This window comes from Meles meles, chromosome 13 (assembly GCF_922984935.1).
Source record: "Meles meles chromosome 13, mMelMel3.1 paternal haplotype, whole genome shotgun sequence".
In the NCBI taxonomy this organism is placed as follows: Eukaryota; Metazoa; Chordata; class Mammalia; order Carnivora; family Mustelidae; genus Meles; species Meles meles.
In genome coordinates, this window is record NC_060078.1 from 16,330,302 (window position 1) to 16,351,828 (window position 21,527).

The window sequence follows — 21,527 nt, forward strand, 5'->3', positions numbered from 1 at the left end:
AAATTCTCTGTATTTTTTCAGCATTTAACTCCCAATAATGCGAGAAACTGAATAAGGTAGAACAAGGTCATCAACCATGTCCTGTTTAAGTCTAGACTTTTGGAATTTATGATACCCTTTGAGCTCTACGAGTCTCATGGGAATTGCCAACTATGTTGTACACATAAACCTGTGCATGGTTTACAGGAAACAGGGTCTTAGAACCCTTGTGTTCACATGGTTGGTGTTATAAACTGTATATGCCACCAGACTCTGTGATACGTGGTGCATAGCTGTGTACCAAAGTCCAGGACTAGACTACCTATTTCCCTCAGGGCATAAAGACTCAGAGCATTACAGCAATGAAAATAGGTAGAGATGTTTTGGAATGGCAGGTTTACCAACTTAAGAAAAATACTGCATGCAAATCTCAGAAGCTATTTAGGTGAATACAAACAACAAAAAGATCTATCATTTGGTCTAGAATCAACAATCACCAACAGAAAAGACAAATAATGTTAACCTACAGGTAACTTCTGGAAAATACATTTTTTTTTCTAATTGCATAACTTGATTTTAATCAAAAGCACACATTATTGCCATATGTCTGTGGTCTCTATCGCCACAAATGACAATTTCCTTAATGTCTTTTCCTTATCAAAAACTTGACATTATTAATCCCCATGGGTTAATATCAGAATGTATATTATTAAATATTTATAGACAGTCAAATGTAAATGAATTGATTTTAATAAATAGATATAGCAAATATTTTTAAATTTATCTATTGATTCGACCACCATTTGGAGTCCATGTGGTGGCAAAGTCCACTTTGTCTGTTGGCTTTCATCTTTCTAACTGTGTTTGTCTGTTTGCTTTTAAATGTGTCTGGTGCAGCGCAGTCAATGTCCCTCTTATTAAAGTACTATTCATCCTCGTCTTTTTCTTACCAGCTCACACCCACTAGTCTGTCTGCCCAATAGTATTTCTTCTGAGGAGATCCTTGCTGAGGAATAAGGATGAGAAGAATGCATTCTCCCCAGAACCCGAAGAGAATAGCTGCTCAAGGAGACACACAATGTGGACCAGTGTTCAGCCTGTGGATTCCTTTCCTGAGACAATTATGCTCCCTAACAAAAAAAAAAAAAAAAAAAAAAGAGAGAGAGAAAGGGAAAGAAAAGGAAGGGAGGAAGAAAGAAAGGAAGGAAGGCTGGCCTTGGAGTCAAACTACATTGTACTCTGGACAGGTAGTACAGGTATGAATGGGAAGAACGTCATGGTAAAGACTCGGATATCTGGCTTTCGTTTTCAGCTCTTTTACTTACGAAGTGCAAAATCTTAGATCAGTAAGAAGCCATCAAAGGCTCAGACTCCTCAACCACAAAATGAGGTGATCATTAGCCACACGGGACGACTGTGTACATTACAGGTATGAACACACATAGCCAAATCTCTGCACAGTTTTGAGCACATAGTTGCTGTTCCATAAAATGTGATTATGCTTATTAATTTGGCTGAAAAGTCTGCATTAATAAACTTCTCCCCTGCCCCTAATTCATTCAAGACATTTAATGAATTTGTGGCATTATTAAGAAAGCCTATTTCTCCCTAGTAATATTAGCTCACATATCAAAAACCGAATGAATACGTTGTTAAATATATTGCAGAAGGTGGCTATCTGTCCCAATACTGCACTTGAATAATTTATAACTGGTGCATTTCCATTTACACATTGATTAAGTACGTCCCAAGGAAATCACTTATATATGCATAAACTATGTTTTTCTACAATGAGGAAACTTGTCTACTGAGATCGTGTCTTTTCCTGTATTTGGGGGCAATATTGCAGAATCATGGGTGACTAAAACTTTAAATGTGGAATGAAATACAACTGTACTAACTCCTTGATCACCTCAGGGAATCACACACCAATGAAGTCCAAAAATGAATTATGTCATTTAAGGCCTGTAACGATGTCTTCTCCCTGAATTCTTTTCTCTTAAAATTTTGCAGATCTTCCAGAATTAAATATCTCTTCCGATACAGAAAGAGGTGTCCAAACTCGAACTCTTTCCCCACCTTTTCTGGTAAATAAATGTTAAACCTTTTTAAATGAGGGAACATTTTGTAAAAATCTGTCTTTCTACTTGTGATCTATATCTGTATACCTAAGCATGTCTACCTTATTGCCTACATACATGAGTATATTACATACATGTGCTATTCAAGAATGGCTCTTCAACCCTTGATCTTCAAATGTACATGGGTACATTGTTACTTAACAGAGGTTTCCCGAGTTCACAACTTTTTAGTCACTTACTTTGAACTGACTCCTATAAATTTGTACCAGTGTTTAAACTGCCTCTATCTTTACCTTTTGCTTTAAATTATTAATATGCCAAGCCAATTCATACATACAGTTTGGAATCAAATGTCATGAGAATTTACATGTAAATTCATTAAGAACAGCATGTCTCTCCAGCCTGTCAGCCTAAATTATTTGTACGCTACTAGTATACAGACACACGTGTATACAGGGACAGAGAGACCCTCAGCATTGCTTATCTGTAATATCTGTATCATGCATTTCTCCCTGTATCAAGGGAGAGCTCTGCAATGACACCGATATAGTTTGCCATAAGAAGTTCATGGAAGGAGGGAGGAAGGGCAAGATGGTGAAGTCGGAGACCTGTTTCAACTGGTCCCCTAAAATGAGCTAAATATCTACCAGAACACTCTGAACACCCATGAAATCAGCCTGAGATGTAGGATTATACACTTCTATGGGGCAGAAGACTCCAGGAGAGAGGTAAAGCGGAATGGGAACAATAGGACTGATATTGGGGGAAGAACAGAGGGGGAGGGAGCCACTAGAAGCAACCCACTGGGAAGTAATACCCCAATACAAAAGTGCCCTGTGATCAGGGGCCAGCATTAACTTGGAGTCAAAAAGAGCAAACAATCGTAAGGGGCAACTGGTGGAATTGGGGGGCACGGGGACAGGTCTAAGCCCAGGGACCCAGAATGGCCACCGCCCAGCAGTCACCCATGCCAGAGAGTGTGTGGTGGAGCCTCTGTAGGTTCCTGAGCTCCCAGCTTTGCACTGCTTGCACCAGTGCTGGGCGAGGCACACTCCCACCATCGTGCAAGGGAGTCTTGTATGGACGCCAGCCAATGCTCTTTAAGACCATAGCCATCTGCCACCGGCAGAGGGTCTCGACACCCCAGCCCGAGTCTGGGAGAACCCAGCGATCTCCATTCAGGATCCCTCCGCAGCAGCCTTCTGCGACCTGCGCAACTGTGGGGTCTGAGTGCACCCTGCCTGGGCCTGGACCCCATATCGCAGTCCCGCAAAGGCAGCCACAGGAAGTGGGCTCCCTGAACCAATAATGTTTGCAGTTTTAGTGGCACATGGGTGTAGAGACAAGCAGGTACTTTGGGCAGCCTCTGGGACAGTGGCTGGGGAGAGCTCTGCCTGTGGGAGGTTGCACAGCTCAGCGGAGTTTGCAGAGGTGGAATTTGTGTGTTCTGGACCACCCAGAGGGCGGCAGACTGAGGCTTCTCTCTGAGACAGAGGTCTGGGTGCAGTTTGCTTACCACTAAACCTCAGAGAAGCCACAAAAAGCCACCGAAGAATGAAAACCTCCAGAGAACAAATCTGAAAAACCTGTTTCTATAGAGCCCAGCCCCTTGATAGGGGGCAGGACTACTCAACCCAAGCAAGACTGATTGAAAAACAATGTGGCAGGCCCCTCCCCCAGAAAGGCAGCCAAAAGAAAGACAGGACAAACACCACAGGGTGCCCATAAAACTGTAAAACCCCAACATCAGGGGAAAACAATATATTAAGCTCCCAGTATTGCTCTAAAACCCGTATATTTCATAGATACAACTTTTTAAAAAAAAAATTATTCTCACGCTTCTTGTTCTTTTAATTTCTTTAAACTCCTTACCATTACAGCTAGAGATTTAATACAACATATTCCATAATAACCTTTTAACTTGAACTTTTTTCAATACATATACCTGTGTTCTTTTTGTTTTCTTCTTTCTTTTTTTAAATATACATATAGATATAAGCTTCAAGGTAATCCTCTTTCCCTAATCCATACTACCCCTATATATAAACCAGTTTTAATCTCTATGTATCTCTGGAAAGTTGAGTCCTTTAACAAAGATATCAAGTAGCATGGACATTTTCACAATATTTATTCTTCCAATCCAGGAGCATGGAACATTTTTCCATTTCTTTGTGTCTTCCTCAATTTCTTTCATGAGTACTTTATAATTTTCTGCGTATAGATTCTTAGCCTCTTTGGTTAGGTTTATTCCTAGGTATCTTATAGTTTTGGGTGCAATTGTAAATGGGATTGATTCCTTAATTTCTCTTTCTTCTGTCTTGTTGTTGGTGTACAGAAATGCAACTGATTTCTGTGCATTGATTTTATATCCTGACACTTTACCGAATTCCTGGACAAGTTCTAGCAGTTTTGGAGTGGAGTCTTTTGGGTTTTCCACATATAGTATCATATCTTCTGCGAAGAGTGATAGTTTGACTTCTTCTTTGCCGATTTGGATGCCTTTACTTTCTTTTTGTTGTCTGATTGCTGAGGCTAGGACTTCTAGTACTATGTTGAATAGCAGTGGTGATAATGGACATCCCTGCCGTGTTCCTGACCTTAGCGGAAAAGCTTTCAGTTTTTCTCCATTGAGAATGATATTTGCGGTGGGTTTTTCATAGATGGCTTTGATAATAGATATACCAGGAAGAACCAAAATAAACTTCCTCACCCAAAAGGATGATTTACAACCACCCTCCCATCTTATTCTTCTGTCAGTGTTTCTGTATATTTGTTTTTGCTCTGGTAGTATATAAATCTTATACTTGGAGCTCATTTTGGCTTTTTTTTTTGGTCATTTACTTTTGTAGGTCTTTTTGTCTGTTTTTGTTTATATACGTTATAAATCTTACTTTTGGTGCTCATGCTGGCTGGGTTTTCTTTTTCTCTCCTTTTTTTTACTTTTTCTTTCTTTTTGGTGACTTCCAATTGCTCCAAAGCCTTCCAGGGTACATCTTGCTTGGATTGTGGTTGGTATATTCACCTACACATCCCCTCAACCACCTCTCACCAAGGAGGAGGTGGAGGAACACCAACAGAGGGAAAATTCAGAGACTGTGCCCTCTCCATCAGAGCTATTGGATATGGACATAAGTATGTAGGGAAGGAAATTCAGGGTAACAATTATCCAGGCAATGGCTAGGTTGCAGAAAACCATTAGTGGCAACATAGAATATCTAATGGCAGAAGTGAGAGGTGACCTGGAAGAAGGTAAAAATGCTATCAATGAGATCCACTCTAATCTAAATACTCTTAACAGCTAGGATAACTGAGGCAGAAGATAGAATTAGTGATCTAGAGGACAAACTGATAGAGAAAAAGGATCAGAAGGGGGCCTGGAACAAACAACTTAGAAACCATGAAAACAGAATTAGGGGAATAAATGATGTTATAAAATGCCCCAGTGTCAGAATTATTGGGATCCCTGAGCGGGGTAGAGAAAGAGTGAAGATTAGAAGATACAGTTGAACAAATTCTGGATGAAAATTTTCCCAATCTGGGGAACAGAACAAGGTTTCCTGTCCTAGAAGCAGAAAGATCACCCACCAAGATCAGTGGATCTAGAATAACCTCAAAGCACTTGATTGTGAAACTCAAGAATCATAATTTTAGACAAGAGCTTCTGAGGGCAACTAGGGGGAAGACATTCCTTATGTACAGAGGAAGGTCCATGAGAATAACGTCAGACCTGTCCACAGAAACCTGGCAAGCCAGAAAGGGCTGGCAAGACATATTCAGGGCACTAAATGAGAAGAACATGCAGCCAAGAATACTTCATCCAGAAAGGTTGACATTCATAATGGATGGAGATATAAGAGCTTCCAAGACCAGCAAAGTTTAAAAGAGTATGTGACCACCAAGATGGGACTACAAGAAATATTAAGGGGGGTTCTATAAAAGAAGAAAGAACCCAAGAGTGACATAGAACAGAAATTTACAGAGACAATCTATAGAAACAAAGACTTCACAGCAACATGATGTCAATAAAAATGCATATTCAATAACCACTTTGAACGTGAATGGCCTAAATATTCCCATAAAATGGTTCAGGATTGCAGACTGCATAAAATGACAGGATCTGTCTGTATGCTGTATACAAGAGACCCATTTGGAACCTAAAGATACATCCAGACTGAAATGAAAGGATGGAAAAGCATCTTTCATGCCAACGGGCTTCAAAATAAAGCTGGGGTAGTGATTCTCATATCAAATAAAGTAGATTTTAAACTAAAGACTGTAGTCAGAGATAAAGAAGGACACTGTATCATTCTTAAAGAGTCTATCCACCAAGAAGATCTAACAATGGTAAATATTTACATCCCCAATATAGGAGCAGCCAACTACATTAGCCTACTGTTAATCAAAATAAAGAATCATATTCATATGAATACATTAATTGTAGTGGATCTTAACACACCACTCTCAGTAACAGACAGATTGTCCAACCAGAGAATCAATAAAGAAACAAGAGCTCCAATGACACATCGGACCAGATCGACCTCATAGATATATACAGAACATTCCACCCTAAAACAACAGAATACTCATTCTTCTGGAGCACACATGGAATTTTCTCCAGAACAGACCACATACTGGGTCACAAATCAGGTCTCAACTGATACCAAAATATTAAGATTATTCCTTGCATGTTCTCAGACTACAATGCTTTGAAACTGGAACTTGACAAGAAAAAGTTTGGAAGGAATACAAACACTTGGAAGCTAAAGACCACCCTGTTTAAGAATGTTTGGATCAAACAGAAAACCAAGTAAGAACTTAAAACAATTCATGAAAATTAATGAGAATGAAGGCACATCGGTTAAAACCCATGGGATACAGCAAGGGCAGTCCTAAGAGGGAAATACATAGCCATCCATGCTCAAAAAAAAAAAAAAAAAAAAAAGAAAGAAAGAAAGAAAGAAAAGAAAAGAAAGAAAGAAAAATCCTGAATATACCAGCTCTCCTTTTACACCTTAAAGAACTGGACAAAAAATTAAGCCAATTCCACATACAAGGGAAGTAATATTAGAGCAGAGATAAATGAGAAAGAAACTAGAGATATAGTAGAAACACATCAATGAAACTGGAAGCTGGTTCTTTGAAAGAATCAGTAAGATCAACAAACAACTGGCTAAACTAATCCAAAAGAAAGGAGAGAGGACCCAAATTAATAAAATTATGAATGAAAGGGGAGACATCACGACTAACACCAAGGAAATAAAAACAATCATCAGAAATTACTATCAACAGTTATATGCCAATAAGTTAAGCAACCTAGAAGAAATGGATGCATTCCTGGAAACCTATAAAGTTCTAAACTGAATCAGAGGGAAACTGACAACCAGAATAGACCAATATCTAGTAATGAGATTGAAGCAGTGATCATAAACCTCCCCAAAAACAAGAGCCCAGGACCTGACAGATTCCCTGGAGAATTCTACCAAACATTCAAAGAAGAAATAATACCTATTCTCCAAAGCCGTTTCAAAAAAACAGAAACAGAAGGAAAACTCCCAGATTCTTTCTATGAAGCCAGCATTACCCTGCTCCCCAAACCAGGCAAAGACCCCATCAAGAAGGAGAATTTCAGACCAATATCATTGATAAATATAGATGTCAGGATTCTCAACAAGATCCTGGCTAATAGGATCCAACAGTACATTAAAAAGATTATCCACTATGACCAGGTGGGATTTATCCCTAGATGCAAGCATGGTTCAACATTTGCAAATCAATCAATGTGATAGAACAAATCAACAAGAGAGAAGAACCACATGATCCTCTCAATTGATGCACAAAAAGCATTTGAAAAGATACAGTATCTGTTCCTGATTAAAACACTTCAAAGTACAGGAATAGAGGGAACATTCCTCAAATTTATAAAATCTATCTATGAAAAACCCACAACGAATATCATTCTCAATGAGGAAAAGTTGATAGCATTTTTTCTGAGATCAGGACCACAACAAGGATGCCCACTCTTGCCACTGTTGTTCAACATAGTACTAGAAGTCCTAGCAACAACAATCAAACAACAAAAAGAAATAAAATGTATTCAAATTGGCAAAGAAGAAGTCAAACTCTCTCTCTTTGCAGATGACATGATACTTTATATGGAAAACCCAAAAGACTCCACCCAAACTACTAGAACTCATACAGTAAAATTCAATAATGTGGCAGGATACAAAATCAATGTGCAGAAATCAGTTCCTTTCTTATACACTAACAATGAAAATACAGAAAGGGAAATTAGAGAATCAATTTCATTTACTATAGCACCAAGAACCATAAAATAACCTGGGAATAAACCTTACCAAAGAGGTAAAGGATCTGTACTCAAACTACAGAACACTCATGAAAGAAATTGAAGAAGACACAAAAAGATGGAAGAGCGTTCCATGCTCATGAATCAGAAGAATAAACATTGTTAAAATGTCTATACTGCCTAGAGCAATCTATAATTTCAATGCCATCCCAATCAAAATTCCACCAGCATTTTTCAAAGAGCTGGAACAAACAATCCTAAAATTTGTATGAGACCAGAAGAGACCCCAAATTTCTAAGGAAATGTTGAAAAAGAAAAACAAAACTGGGGCATCACATTTCCTGATTTCAAGCTTTACTACAAAGCTGTGATCACCAAGACAGCAAGGTATTGCCACAAAAAACAGACACATAGATCAATGGAACAGAGTAGAAAGCCCAGATATGGACCCACAACTCTATGGTCAAATAATCTTTGACAAAGCAGTAAAAAACACCCAATGGAAAAAAGATAGTCTCTTCAATAAATGGTGCTGGGGAAATTGGACAGCTATGTATACAAGAATGAAACTCGACCATTCTCTTACACCATATACAAAGATAAACTTGAAATGGATAAAAGACCTCAACGTGAGGCAGGAATCTATTAAAATCCTAGAGGAGAACATAGGCAGTAACATCTTTGACATTGGCCACAGCAACTTCTTTCAAGACATGTCCCCAAAGGCGAAGGAAACAAAAGCAAAAATAATCTTTTGGGACTTCATCAAGATCAAAAGCTTCTTCACAGCAAAGGAAACAGTCAACAAAACAAAGAGGCAACCCACAGAATGGGAGAAGACATTCACAAATGACACTACAGACAAAGGGCTGATATCCAAGATCTATAAAGAACTCCTCAAACTCAACACATACAAAACAGATAATCACATCAAAAAATGGGCAGAAGAAGTTGGTGCAGCCACTTTGGAAAACAATGTGGAGATTCCTTAAGAAATTAAAGATAGAGCTCCCCTATGACCCTGCAATTACACTACTGGGTATTTACACCAAAGATATAGATGTAGTGAAAAGAAGGGCCAACTGTACCCCGATGTTTATAGCAGCAATGGCGACAGTCACCAAATGGTGAAAAGAGCCAAGATGCCCTTCAACGGACGACTGGATAAGGAAGATGTGGTCCATATATACAATGGAGCATTATGCCTCCATCAGAAAGGATGAATACCCAACTTTTGTAGCAACATGGACAGGACTGGAAGAGATTATGTTGAGTGAAATATGTCAAGCAGAGAAACTCAATTATCATATGGTTTTGTTTACTCATGGAACATAAGGAATAACACAGAGGACACTGGGAGAAGGAGAAGAGAAGTGAGTTGGGGGAAATCCGTGGCAGGGGACAAACCATGATAGACTGTGGACTCTAAGAAACAAACTGAGGGTTTGGGGGTGGGGGAAATGGGTGACCCTGGTGGTGGATATTAAGGAGAGCATGTATTGCATGGGAACACTGGGTGTGGTGCATAAACAATGAATCTTGGATCACTGAAAAAAATAAAATTACAAAAAAAAAATAGAAAAATATAGTTCATACAAACTTTCCTCTTTATATTATGTTGCCTGAATTTCTTATAATGGGCATAAGAAAACAATATGATCATACTTACAAAACACTATTTAGCTCCCTACTTCCTCCTTCTCAACTTCTTAAAGAAAAAAAATTAAACATTTATCTGTTTGAGAGGGGGGAGGAGCAGAGGGAGACAAGAGCATCTCAAGCAGACTTCCCACTGAGTGCAGAGCTTGATCTCACAACTCTGAGATCAGGACCTGAGCTGAAACCAAGAGTCAAATGTTTAACCAACTGAGCCACCCAAGCATCCTAAGAAAAAAGAAATCTTTATATAAATACAGTTTAAAGGTATAGAAGATTAAGTTGGAGTTGGAGCTGTCTAATAAATTTATAGCAAAATTCAGGTAAGTGGTTAGTGAGAAATTTTCATTCACTCATTCGTTTTCATTCATTCCATAGATATTTATTTATTTATTTATTTATTTATTTTAAAGATTTTATTTATTTATTTGACAGAGAGAGAGATCACAAGTAGGCAGAGAGGCAGGCAGGGAGAGAGGAGGAAGCAGGCTCCCTGCAGAGCAGAGAGCCCGATGCGGGGCTCGATCCCAGGACCCTGAGATCATGATCCGAGCCGAAGGCAGTGGCTTAATCCACTGAGCCACCCAGGCGCCCCCATAGATATTTATTGAACGCATCCCATGGACCAGGCACTGTTCTAGACACATGGAATATATATGTGATGTCTTTGACATCACAGAACTTGAATTCTAATTGAGCAAACTGGACAATATAATAAAATAATAAGATGTGGGGCACCTGAGTGGCTCAGTTGGTTAGGCATTTGCCTTCAGCTCAGGTCATGGTCCCAGGGTCCTGGGATTGAGTTCCACATTGGGCTCCCTGCTCAGCAGGAAGCGTGCTTCTCCCTCTCCCTCTGCCTGCTGCTCCCCCTGCCTGTGCTCTCTGTCAAATAAATAACTAAAATATTTAAAAAAAATAAAGTAATAAAATGGCAGTAATGTTTAGGAAACATGTCCCTGAGATGTCGCCATGTGAGCAGACTGAAGGAGACAGTGAGTAATGTGGACATGCAGGCAGGAGCCTTCCAAAGGAGGAAACTGATAACCCCCGCACCCCCCACATGAAGAACCTGGTTTACAAGTGTGGGTGCAGCAGAGAAGGTGGGGGCGGATCACGCAGTGGCCTGTAAATGCGGAAGTAATGTAAGTGACCTCACATTTAAAAGAAGAAAGCCTGGCCGCTGTGTTGTGAAGAGACGGCAACAGGTGCCAAGAGGAGAATCAGGGAAACAAGTTAATAATGACTTTAAGGAGATGCAGAACTTATTAAATGCCCAGTCTACTCAGTAATTTGGAGGAAGAGAAGACACAGCATAATCACTGATTATGAGCCATCTCTGAACCACATAATCAGATATTAATATCTATGTATTATTAATACACCTAGTTAAATATGCAAGAGGCATAAATCTTTTAAAATAGATCAATAAAGGCAATGCTTAACTGGACAAATACTTCCGGTAATTATCTAGTTGACCTAGATAAGCTCCGGCCTTTCGTGTTTGCTCATCTGGAAATAGGTCAATTTTTATAGATTATTCTTTGTTTAAAGAAAAGCATAGAGAGACTAGAGCTCAGAGATCAATTCCTGATGCTTCATTATTTCCCTTGAAGTGTCTACCTAGGCACAGATGGCTCTCAAAAGCGGGTCCCATTTTTTCAGAGTTCTGCTTCTTTCCATTGCCTTTGTACTGAACTCAGCACAGATCCTTCTCAGCATCTTCTCGTGCCATCTGAATTGTTTCCTTGTGAAGTCCAGTGTTTTGTGTACGGGGAAATGTTGTCGGCGTGGCAGTGGTATTACCACACTATTATACAGCATGTACTAAAGTCGGCTGGCATCTCAAGGAAAGTGGGATTTATGCAAAACCACCAGGCACTATTTGATGATACCGTCTGAAGATGCTTTAGGTCTATAATGCAGAGAATGGACTCAACTGGGAAAATAAAAAACAGTAATAGAGAAATATTCTGTGAAAGATGCAGGCGGGCAGAGGATTTTCGCCTGTGGTCCACACGACTGCCCCACCACAACACGCACAGCTGCCCCATGACAGCCCATACAGGCGTGCCCCCTGCAGAGGAGGGGGGCCATTAACTGCTCCCTGTGCCCCTCCTGATTACCCAACCTACTCACACAGTGGCTGCTTGCCCCAAGGACAATCCTGCTAATAAAGCCTTATAGAACGTTCTGTCCTCCCTCCCCAAGCTCCCTGGGAGACTTCCATGCCTGGCATTTTTTCAAATAAAGGCTTATGCTAATTGTGCTCTGATTTTCTTCCACAGTTTTCAGTCACCTGCCCTCCCCCTCCCGCTGGCTTTATAGAATAAATGTTTGAGAGATGTACTAACATTAAATTTTAGAGAAAGAAATCTCAGACTCTGTTTTAGGTTAGGATGGGGATGGGCCTATAGTTTATAATGTCATAATTGCTGAGTGGTTTATTACGTCATAAAGTGCATACTATTTGGCATACAATACCCCCTTATACTGTGACAGTGTTGAATTTTACCTAAGGTCTTTGCTCCTGGACCACAACAAGGAGGCCCCAGCCAACTGTGTTATCAGGAAACTGCAAAGAACCATTCTTCGCTAAGCGTTGGGGGATGCCAGGCACAGATCCTACAAACTCCCATTTTTTGCCTCATACAAACTCCCATTTTTTGCCTCATACATGATCAGCTGAACTGTTATGTCTCAACTGAGCAATCAAACCAACACACAAAAATTCTTACTAACCAAACACTGGTTAAGTGTTTCTCCTTCCTTCAGGTTTCTGGATTTTGAGCCATTCTTGGCCTGTGACAGCATGCATGCCCACAGGCCCCTCCCAGAATGGTGGGTGTTGGGGCAAAACACTCTCTGGTCTAGATCCATGGTCCCATCACCCCACTTGCCCACAACTGGTCCTTTCTACGCTTGTTCACTGCTCCCTATGAAAGAATGGCTTCTTCTACTAACCTCTGAGTGCCGTCAACCTCTGGGTCAAACGGTTCTCCTTATGACAACCATCCTCTCGTTGTCATAGTACCTTCTAGTACCTTAGTTCCTCTCTCCCGCCTTAGAATAATCCTTAGAAATAAAGTTTTTCTTCGAAATCCAGATTTGTCTTTGACACACGGAAAGGATAAACAGCTAAAGGAGACTCTTTCTCACACTCCTATGCAGTCTTATTAAATAAGTGTGTATTACCAGCCAAAGGAGGTGATAAGCAAAGAATTTTCAGCAAACTACATGAAACAAATGATTATTCATTACCATCCCCTTTCCTTGATCCCTTATGTCTGCTGTGAAACAGCCACGAGAACCCAAATTTCCAATTGCATTAGCTGCTTTTCTCTCACTTGAGATGTGTGAATTCTCATCAGCACTGCTTAATTATAATTTAAAACTGTTCAAACAAACTACAAAACTGCAAGCTCTAAAGTTTGTTTCAGCCACAAAAAATGGCAAATAAAATATGAGCAAGGCCTACTCAAGCCCCCCACTGTCGACTGTGGTAATGAACGGTCACCTGGACACCATCTACTCACAGCAAATGGAAACCACCACGAGCCAACGGTCAGTTATTGCCATCATGGACAAAACTATGTGCCTGGGACTGTGCTGTCCATACCATGAACCATCCTTAGTCCTTATTAGATAAGCGAAAGGAAGACATCGATAAAAAAGGCACTACCACTTCCCTGACCCACGTTGACTCTATTGGGTTTTGGCTGCAAAGCATTTATTTCTCTCCCTAAAAATTCCCTGATTTCAATGGAGGGATTAGCCTGGTACCCCACACACATGACTGACTTAGATCCTTGGTCCCGTCCTGCCTCATCCCACGCTAAACACAAATGCAGGTGACACAGACCAGGCCCTCTTCTCTGTGGAGTTTGGTTCTTGAGTCAAAGACACAAGAGTGTAGAAAGGTTGGAGCCCCCTCACTGAGGTGCCATGGGCTCATCACACTGAAACCACGTGTGCACCTGTTCACCCCTACGGTTTTTGCTTCCCTGACCCCTGCACCTGTCCCTGTTCAAGGCTGCTCCCCAGCCAGCGTTCCTTCCTCCTATTGTCACTCTTGGCTCCCGATAGCTTCCAGCAAAGCTCCCTCCACTAAAATTAGTCTCAGTCCATTTCCAGCACATTAGATCTCATAAGACGCATGTTTCCTTTTAAGGTCCCGCTGTGCCAACACACAAGTCCTTTTTCTAATTATCTCACGGCAGCAACATCTGTCTGATTTTCCTAGTCCCAGTCTAATCGGCCCTGCTAGACTCTTTGTAATTCCGCGGGCCATGTATTCTTTCTGCTTAAAGTTGTGAGGTTGCTCATTATAGAGTTTGAGAAGAATCTGTATTCTAGAAAAATCTAGTCATTTACATTTTCCCTGCATCTAAAATCTTGGGAGCAATGTATCAATTTCAAATATACATAGTGTAAACAAACATATAGCAGAATACTATTTAATTATAACAAACTTTCTTAAAACGAAGAATGGTCTTTGATCTTCTAAGAAGCAAATATAGTACAAATCAATTAGTATAGTAGTTACAATCATTAACCAAAACTTAAATTTTTATTTAGGGCTTATTATTCTATTCTGGTTTAAAAGATCTGCAGTTTACTCATAAAACTTGGTAATAGTAACTATGCCACCTCTAGACAAAGTTTCAAACACTCTAAAGTTCTAAATATAATTAACACATACATTTTAGATGCATATACACACAAGTGTACATATATGCATATACTTACATAAAAATACATGTTTGCGTTACAAATGCATATTTGTTTTATACACATATAAGCTTACATGAAAATACATCAGTATAAAACATTTTTTATCACTTTAAACTAGTTTATAAAATTAATTGTTTATCTAAACAGATTTTTATAATAAATGCTGGATATATTAATAAATTTTGCAGTAAACATTGGAAGGTATATTTAACTGAATTTTTTTAGATGCAAATAGCTTTTTTCTTTAAATCATAAACTGAAGTCAGCAATGAAGAAGTGAGTCACTTAACTAATCTACCCTCAAGCCAAGTTTTTTTGGTAGATGCTTCTAAATTTTAATTTACAGCATCACTTTATCTAGTTACCTATATGTACCTCTTCAATGAGTTTCAACCAGACATTGCATTATAAAAAATTAAGTGTGGAGCCTTAGTAAAACAGTTTTATAGCTGAAGTAGTTATTTATTTATGGTTGATTTATCTTTTAGTTTTTCATACTAAAATTATTACAGTGGCCATCTTTTCTTTTTTTAAGATTTTATTTATTTATTTGACAGAGAGAGAGATCACAAGTAGGCAGGGAGGCAGGCAGAGAGAGAGAGGGGGAAGGAGGCTCCCTGCTGAGCAGAAAGCCCAATGTGGACTAGATCCCAGGACCCTGAGATTATGACCTGAGCCAAAGGCAGCAGCTTAACCCAGTGAGCCACCCAGGCACCCTAAAGTGGCCATCTTCTTAATTACCCATTTGGATGAAGGGGCCAACCTAAAAATACTATTTAGTGGAAATTTCTGTGGGGGAGAGAAGCCCACTCCCTAGAAAAGGATGGGTTGATTTTGGGTGGGTGGGGTTCAGATTTTAAATTGAGTTTCCCTGCCTGCCAAGAGCAACTGGTTAGGACCCAGCCTGTTGCTGGCCCTTGGACAGAGACTCAAATTAAACCTCTACCACTTGCCATCTGTGTGTCTGGTGGAAATTATGACTTTGAAAAGCTTTGGGAACTCCTCTGTACAATGGGGAAAGTAATCAGACCTACCTCAAAAGGCTCTGTGAGAAGTTAATTAAACAGCACCCATTAATTGCACAAAACCCACAAATAAAAAGAGCACCACAAAGATGTGTTATTTTGTTGTGGTTACAGAAATTCCTTGCATTTCCAGAGGGTAACCCCCACTTGGCCTCTGGTAGTTAGTATAGACTGGATTACATTTAACCAGCAACAGAGGGACTCCACCCCAGGTACCAGTTATACCTGGCTAAAGAACCCAGTGCAGATAGCCACAGGGACCCAAGGCAAGCTTTCCTGATATCCTACAGGGACTTCCTCTGTTGATATAGACCCTGAGAGACTCCACCATGGGAAACTGGACAAAACACTTTGTACCTTCTATGATGTCTTGCAGGATATAGACATTCCCCCTCCAAACTGGTATTTCACTCAGAAATGGTTCTGTCTTTTCACCAGAAGTGGTTTTTTTTTTTTTTTCATTTTTGTAACTGATTCTTTAATATTATTATTACTACTATTATTATTATTTTATTGGTCTGCTTCTTTTACTTTGGCCCTAACTGATGAAAACCAAGTTCTGGAATCCTTTAGGGACTTTGCAGGGCTCGGTCTCATCGTCTCTGTAATTGTCTAACTCTTAACTCTTTTAATTTCTTTCTATTCTATTTGCTTTATTTTTATGACTCATGTTAAATGTATATTACCTCATTTTATAGTATGAATCATTGTAAAATGCCTGAAATTCTCTTTGAATAGGTAGAACATTAAAAATAATTACATTTAGCATCTAATACAATTTAGATAGAAATGAAAATATCTAAAATATTATTTGTGTTGCTGCTAATACAAATGGAATTTTCTTATCTAAACTTTTGGTTGAATTCATTTCTCATGTTTACAAAAGCCACAGCATGGACAGAAGTAAATTGTGCATAAATTGGAGAAAGTTAAGAAAAGAACCATATGTGTAATTAAGAGAGAAGAGAACTGGGTCTTGCTGATCAGGTGTCTAAACTGAGTGGATGCACAAGGGAATGGCCTATTACCTCATACCACAAGTTGGAACTGATTATTAAAAAAATATATAATTATAAGCTGTTTGGGGTGCCTGGATAGCTCAGTCAGCTAAGTGTCCGATTCTTGATCTCAGCTCGGGTCTTGATCTCAGGGTCGTGAGTTCAAGCACCATGCTGCGCTCCACACAGGATGCGGAGCCTACATAAAGAAAAAAAAAGTAAGCTCTTTTATTTGACAAAATTTCTGCCCTATAAAACTTAAAAGAATATGATAGGAGAATTTTGAAAGGAACAAATGCCCAGCATGTATTTTGAAAATCTTTATGCCGCAACAGTGACTCACACCCTACGTCTGCTTTCTAGTTCTCTCCTCTTTGGTGAAAGCAAAAGCTCTGAAAAATACACTGAATGGAATAGTAGGAGATTTGGGAAAAGTACAACAGAGATTATGACACTCTACTTTTTTCTGCTTCTTTTTTCCCATTTTTCCACAATTGTGTTTCCAAAGATTTTTTGATGAAAAGATAAGCACAACAGGAAACTGGAAAATGGCTTTCTTCACTGTTTTTGTGAATGGATTTTACTTTTGGATAATGAGTAACCACTTAACCCAAATCACAGGATAGAATATACCTGTATAAATTCTTTTATTAACTTTATTCTATTAACTTCTGTATGTTAATAAGTGTTATCGCTTATGTTAGTGATTTAATCGTTAATAAGTGATACATGCATATATCATAAGTCATAAGTTAAAATAAGAGTATTAGAGCCAATATAGTGGTACCCTCATTATAATCATCTCTTATGAATCAAACTGATATTCCCCCTCAATCAAAATCTACTGTTCAAACTTGCTATGTTCTTAAACAGAATACCTCCTCTAATATGACTTTCCTTTTTTTTTTTTTTAAGATTTTATTTATTTATTTGTCAGACAGAGATCACAAGTAGGCAGAGAGAGAGGAGGAAGCAGGCTCCTGGCTAAGCAGAGCCTGATGCGGAGCTCGATCCCAGGACCCTGGGATCATGTCTGAGCTGAAGGCAGAGGCTTTAACCCACTGAGCCACCCAGGTGCCCCAAGCCCAATGTTTTTTGTAAATGCATATTGCTGAGAAAAATGAGAGAGTGTGGCACAATTATATATTTAAATTTCCCGCTATTACATGTACCAGATGGCAAATATTAACTGAGAAAGTCGATTATTCTTCAGTACTTATTTCCCCCAAAGAAACTAGTATTGTTTTGACTATAATGATTCTGAAATTTGTTAATTAACAAATGATGCATATTCTGACCACTAAAATACAAAACAAACCTACTGAAAGCAGAACATCAGCACATGTAATTCTTTACTGAATTACTATACAATGGAATCTTTAGAAAAGGCAAACTCTAGTTGCAAATCCCTTGTTTTTGGTTAATTCTGCATGTAGGGAATTATATACTTGACCCTCGAACACCATGGGTTTGAGCTGTGTGAATCTGTTGATACATGGTTTTTTATAGGACAACACCCTCAATGTATCTTTTTCTCCTCTATGATTTTCTTACTATGATTGTCTTTCCTCTAACTTATGTCATCATAAGGATATAGCATATAGTCCATAGAACATACAAAATATATGCTAATCAACAGTGTTATTGGTCAATAGCAGGATTAGTAGTTGAGTTTTTGGTGAGTTAAAGGTTATATGTGGACTTCCAACTGCAGGGCACCCCTAAGCCCTAAGTGATTCAAGGGTTAACTGTGTATGAGTTTGGAAAATCCATGGGACATAAAATAAAAAATAAGAATTTACCCTAATAGCAAAAATGAACTATTGGAACTTCATCAAGGTAAAAAGCTTTTGCACAGCAAAGGAAACAGTCAACAAAACCAAAAGACAACCAACAGAGTGGGAGAAGATGACATATCGATATGATATGACATATCTGATAAAGGGCTAGTATCCAAAATCTATAAAGAACTTATCAAACTCAATACCCATGGAACAAATAATCCAATCAAGAAATGGGCAGAAGAAACAAACAGCATTTCTGCAAAGAAGGCATCCAGATGGCCAACAGACACGTGAAAAAGTGCTCAACATCACTGGGCAGCAGGAAAATATGAATCAAAACCACAATGAGATACCACTTCATACCAGTCAGAATGGCTAAAACTAACCAGTCAGGAAAAGACAGATGTTGGTAAGGATGCGGAGAAAGAGGAACCCTCTTACACTGTTGGTGGGAATGCAAACTGGAGCAGCCACTCTGGAAAACAGCATGGAGGTTCCTCAGCAAGTTGAAAATGGAGCTGCCCTAGGACCCAGCAATGGGACTACTGGGTATTTACCCCAAAGAAACAAATGTAGTGATTTGAAGGGGCACCTGTACCCCATTTTTTATTGTAGCAATATCCACAATAGCTAAACTATGGAAAGAGCCTAGATGTCCATCAACAGCTGAATGGATAAAAGAAGATATGGTACATATATATAATGGAATACTACGCAGCCTTCAAAAGAAATGAAATCTTTCCATCTGCAGCAATGTGGATGGAGCTAGAGGGTATTATGCTGTGCAAAATAGGCAAATCAGATAAAGACAATTATCATATGATCTCATTGATATGAGGGCTTTGAGAAGACAGAGGATCATAGAGGAAGGGAGGGGAAAAAATCAAACAACAAAGGACTGGGGAGGGAGACAAACCATAAGATACTTAGTATCAGGAAACAAACTGAGGGTTGCTGGACAGGAGGGGGGTCAGAAGGATGGGGTGCCTGGGGGTTGGAAATTGGGGAGGGTATGTGCAATGATGAGTGCTGTAAATTGTGTAAGACTGATGAATCACAGACCTGTACCCCAAAACAAATGATTCATTATATGTTAACTTTAAAATTTTTTAAAATAAAAAAAAATAAGAATTTACCCTCATATATCCAAAAGTTATTATTAGAAACAAAATACAAAGTACTGGGACTTTGAGACATTCTAACATAAGTTTAATCCTTAGTGTAAATAATTCATATATTGAATATTCGTCAAATAAATATTCATGTTGGGCGCCTGGGTGGCTCAGTGAGTTAAAGCCTCTGCCTTCGGCTCAGGTCATGGTCCCAGGGTCCTGAGATAGAGCCCCGCATCGGCCTCTCTGCTCAGCAGGGAGCCTGCTTCCTCCTCTCTCTCTCTGCCTGCCTCTCTGCCTACTTGAAATCTCTCTGTCAAATAAATAAAATCTTTAAAAAAAAAAAATATTCATGTTGTGCTCTGATAGCATACCTTCAAATAATAACAAAGAATTCATACAAAATGGGACATTGTAACCCTCCCAGATAGGACAGGTGAAGGGAGACCTCCCCTCTTCATAACTATGGTTCCATGTTTTTAGCTCAATACTAATACATTGGGGATAATTAAAAATTTTGCTATATGACATGAAATATGAATTGGACTTCAAATCCTTATATTTTCCACATTTCAAGGAATTAAGCATTAAAGATACTATGACAATATGCATGAGTAACAACACTGAGACTCTACATTATAAAAGTCTGGTTACGTTCTAGGCTAGCTTCCATTCTGTGAAGAGCTATGACTTCTTACCACATGGTACATTCAAACTAAGTATTGTGCTTGCAAAAAGAGAGGACTTCTCCTTCTCTGCCAAAATAAAGCCCTAAAATGAGTATTTCAGGAAAAAAAAATAGAAAACGAATTCGCTTTGTGTTGAAACAAAGAATCACCAAGGCTTTGAATAAAACCCAATCCTATTTATGTTTTTTTCAAAGAATAAGGAATTATACTTCAAACATTAAAAAGTAGGATTTCATTTTATGTTGAGTTTGTGTTTTATTTTTATGACTGGCTTCAATTTATTTCATAGTTATTACATGCCAGTTACAGAAAACGTTGTTTTCTCAAGAGTTGTCTATTGAAATGTCTGTATTTCATTCTGTTAAGAATTAGATCATTGACAGTCAGCTTCTGTTGATAACCTCCCCTACTTCAATCACATCTTGTGCTAAGTGTGCTTAAAATCAGCATGTGATTGCCAATGCTTACAACAATTTAAAATGCAGCAGAGAAGAAAGACTACACAACTGAAGAAACTCTCAGATACACACTAACATTCCATACGTTCCAGTTGGGCTTATGTGTTTTCACAGATTACCACTGGTTTCATGGGATTGTAACATGCCTGCTAACCATACTCACTCAGTTCATGAAGAGTAAGTATGAGAGGAAAACAACCTTAATGCCGGGCTAAGGAAGTGATCGTATACAGCAAATAATGGTGTTTCCATTCATCACCGAGTTTGGAAATCAGCAGAATGATGATGAGAAAGAATTGGTGTCAGGACATTTATTGATGGGAACCAAATCTTGTTAAAGTCAGCGCTCCCCAAGAACAAAACACTATTACTTTCCCACATATCGTGTTATCAAATTCTTCAGTGGCTAAGTAAGAAAAATATTTTTATTTTTTCTACCTGCTCAGACCCCAAACCCAGGAGCCATTATTGCTTCTTAACTTTGCGCATGCATCTAATCCATGACAAGTTTTAGAGGCTGCGCCTTGAAAAATGTACCCTTGATCTAATCACTCTTTGTGATCATCTCTACCTCCAGTCCAAGTCACCAATGATCTCTCCCCCTGGACTCCTTCCTGTTACAGACTCACAGCGGGTTGCCTCATCTCACACCTCATCTCCCACTCAACAACCTTCGAAAACATAAGCCACAACACGATTTCTCTGTG

The 21,527-nt window shown here is 39.0% G+C and overlaps 1 protein-coding gene across 1 annotated transcript in view; it reads right to left on the bottom strand.

Moving 5' to 3' along the window:
* Nucleotides 1–21,527, bottom strand: part of PCDH15 (protocadherin related 15) — a 567,896-nt gene that overhangs the window by 37,316 nt on the left and 509,053 nt on the right. The gene's annotated exons all lie outside the window — the stretch shown is intronic.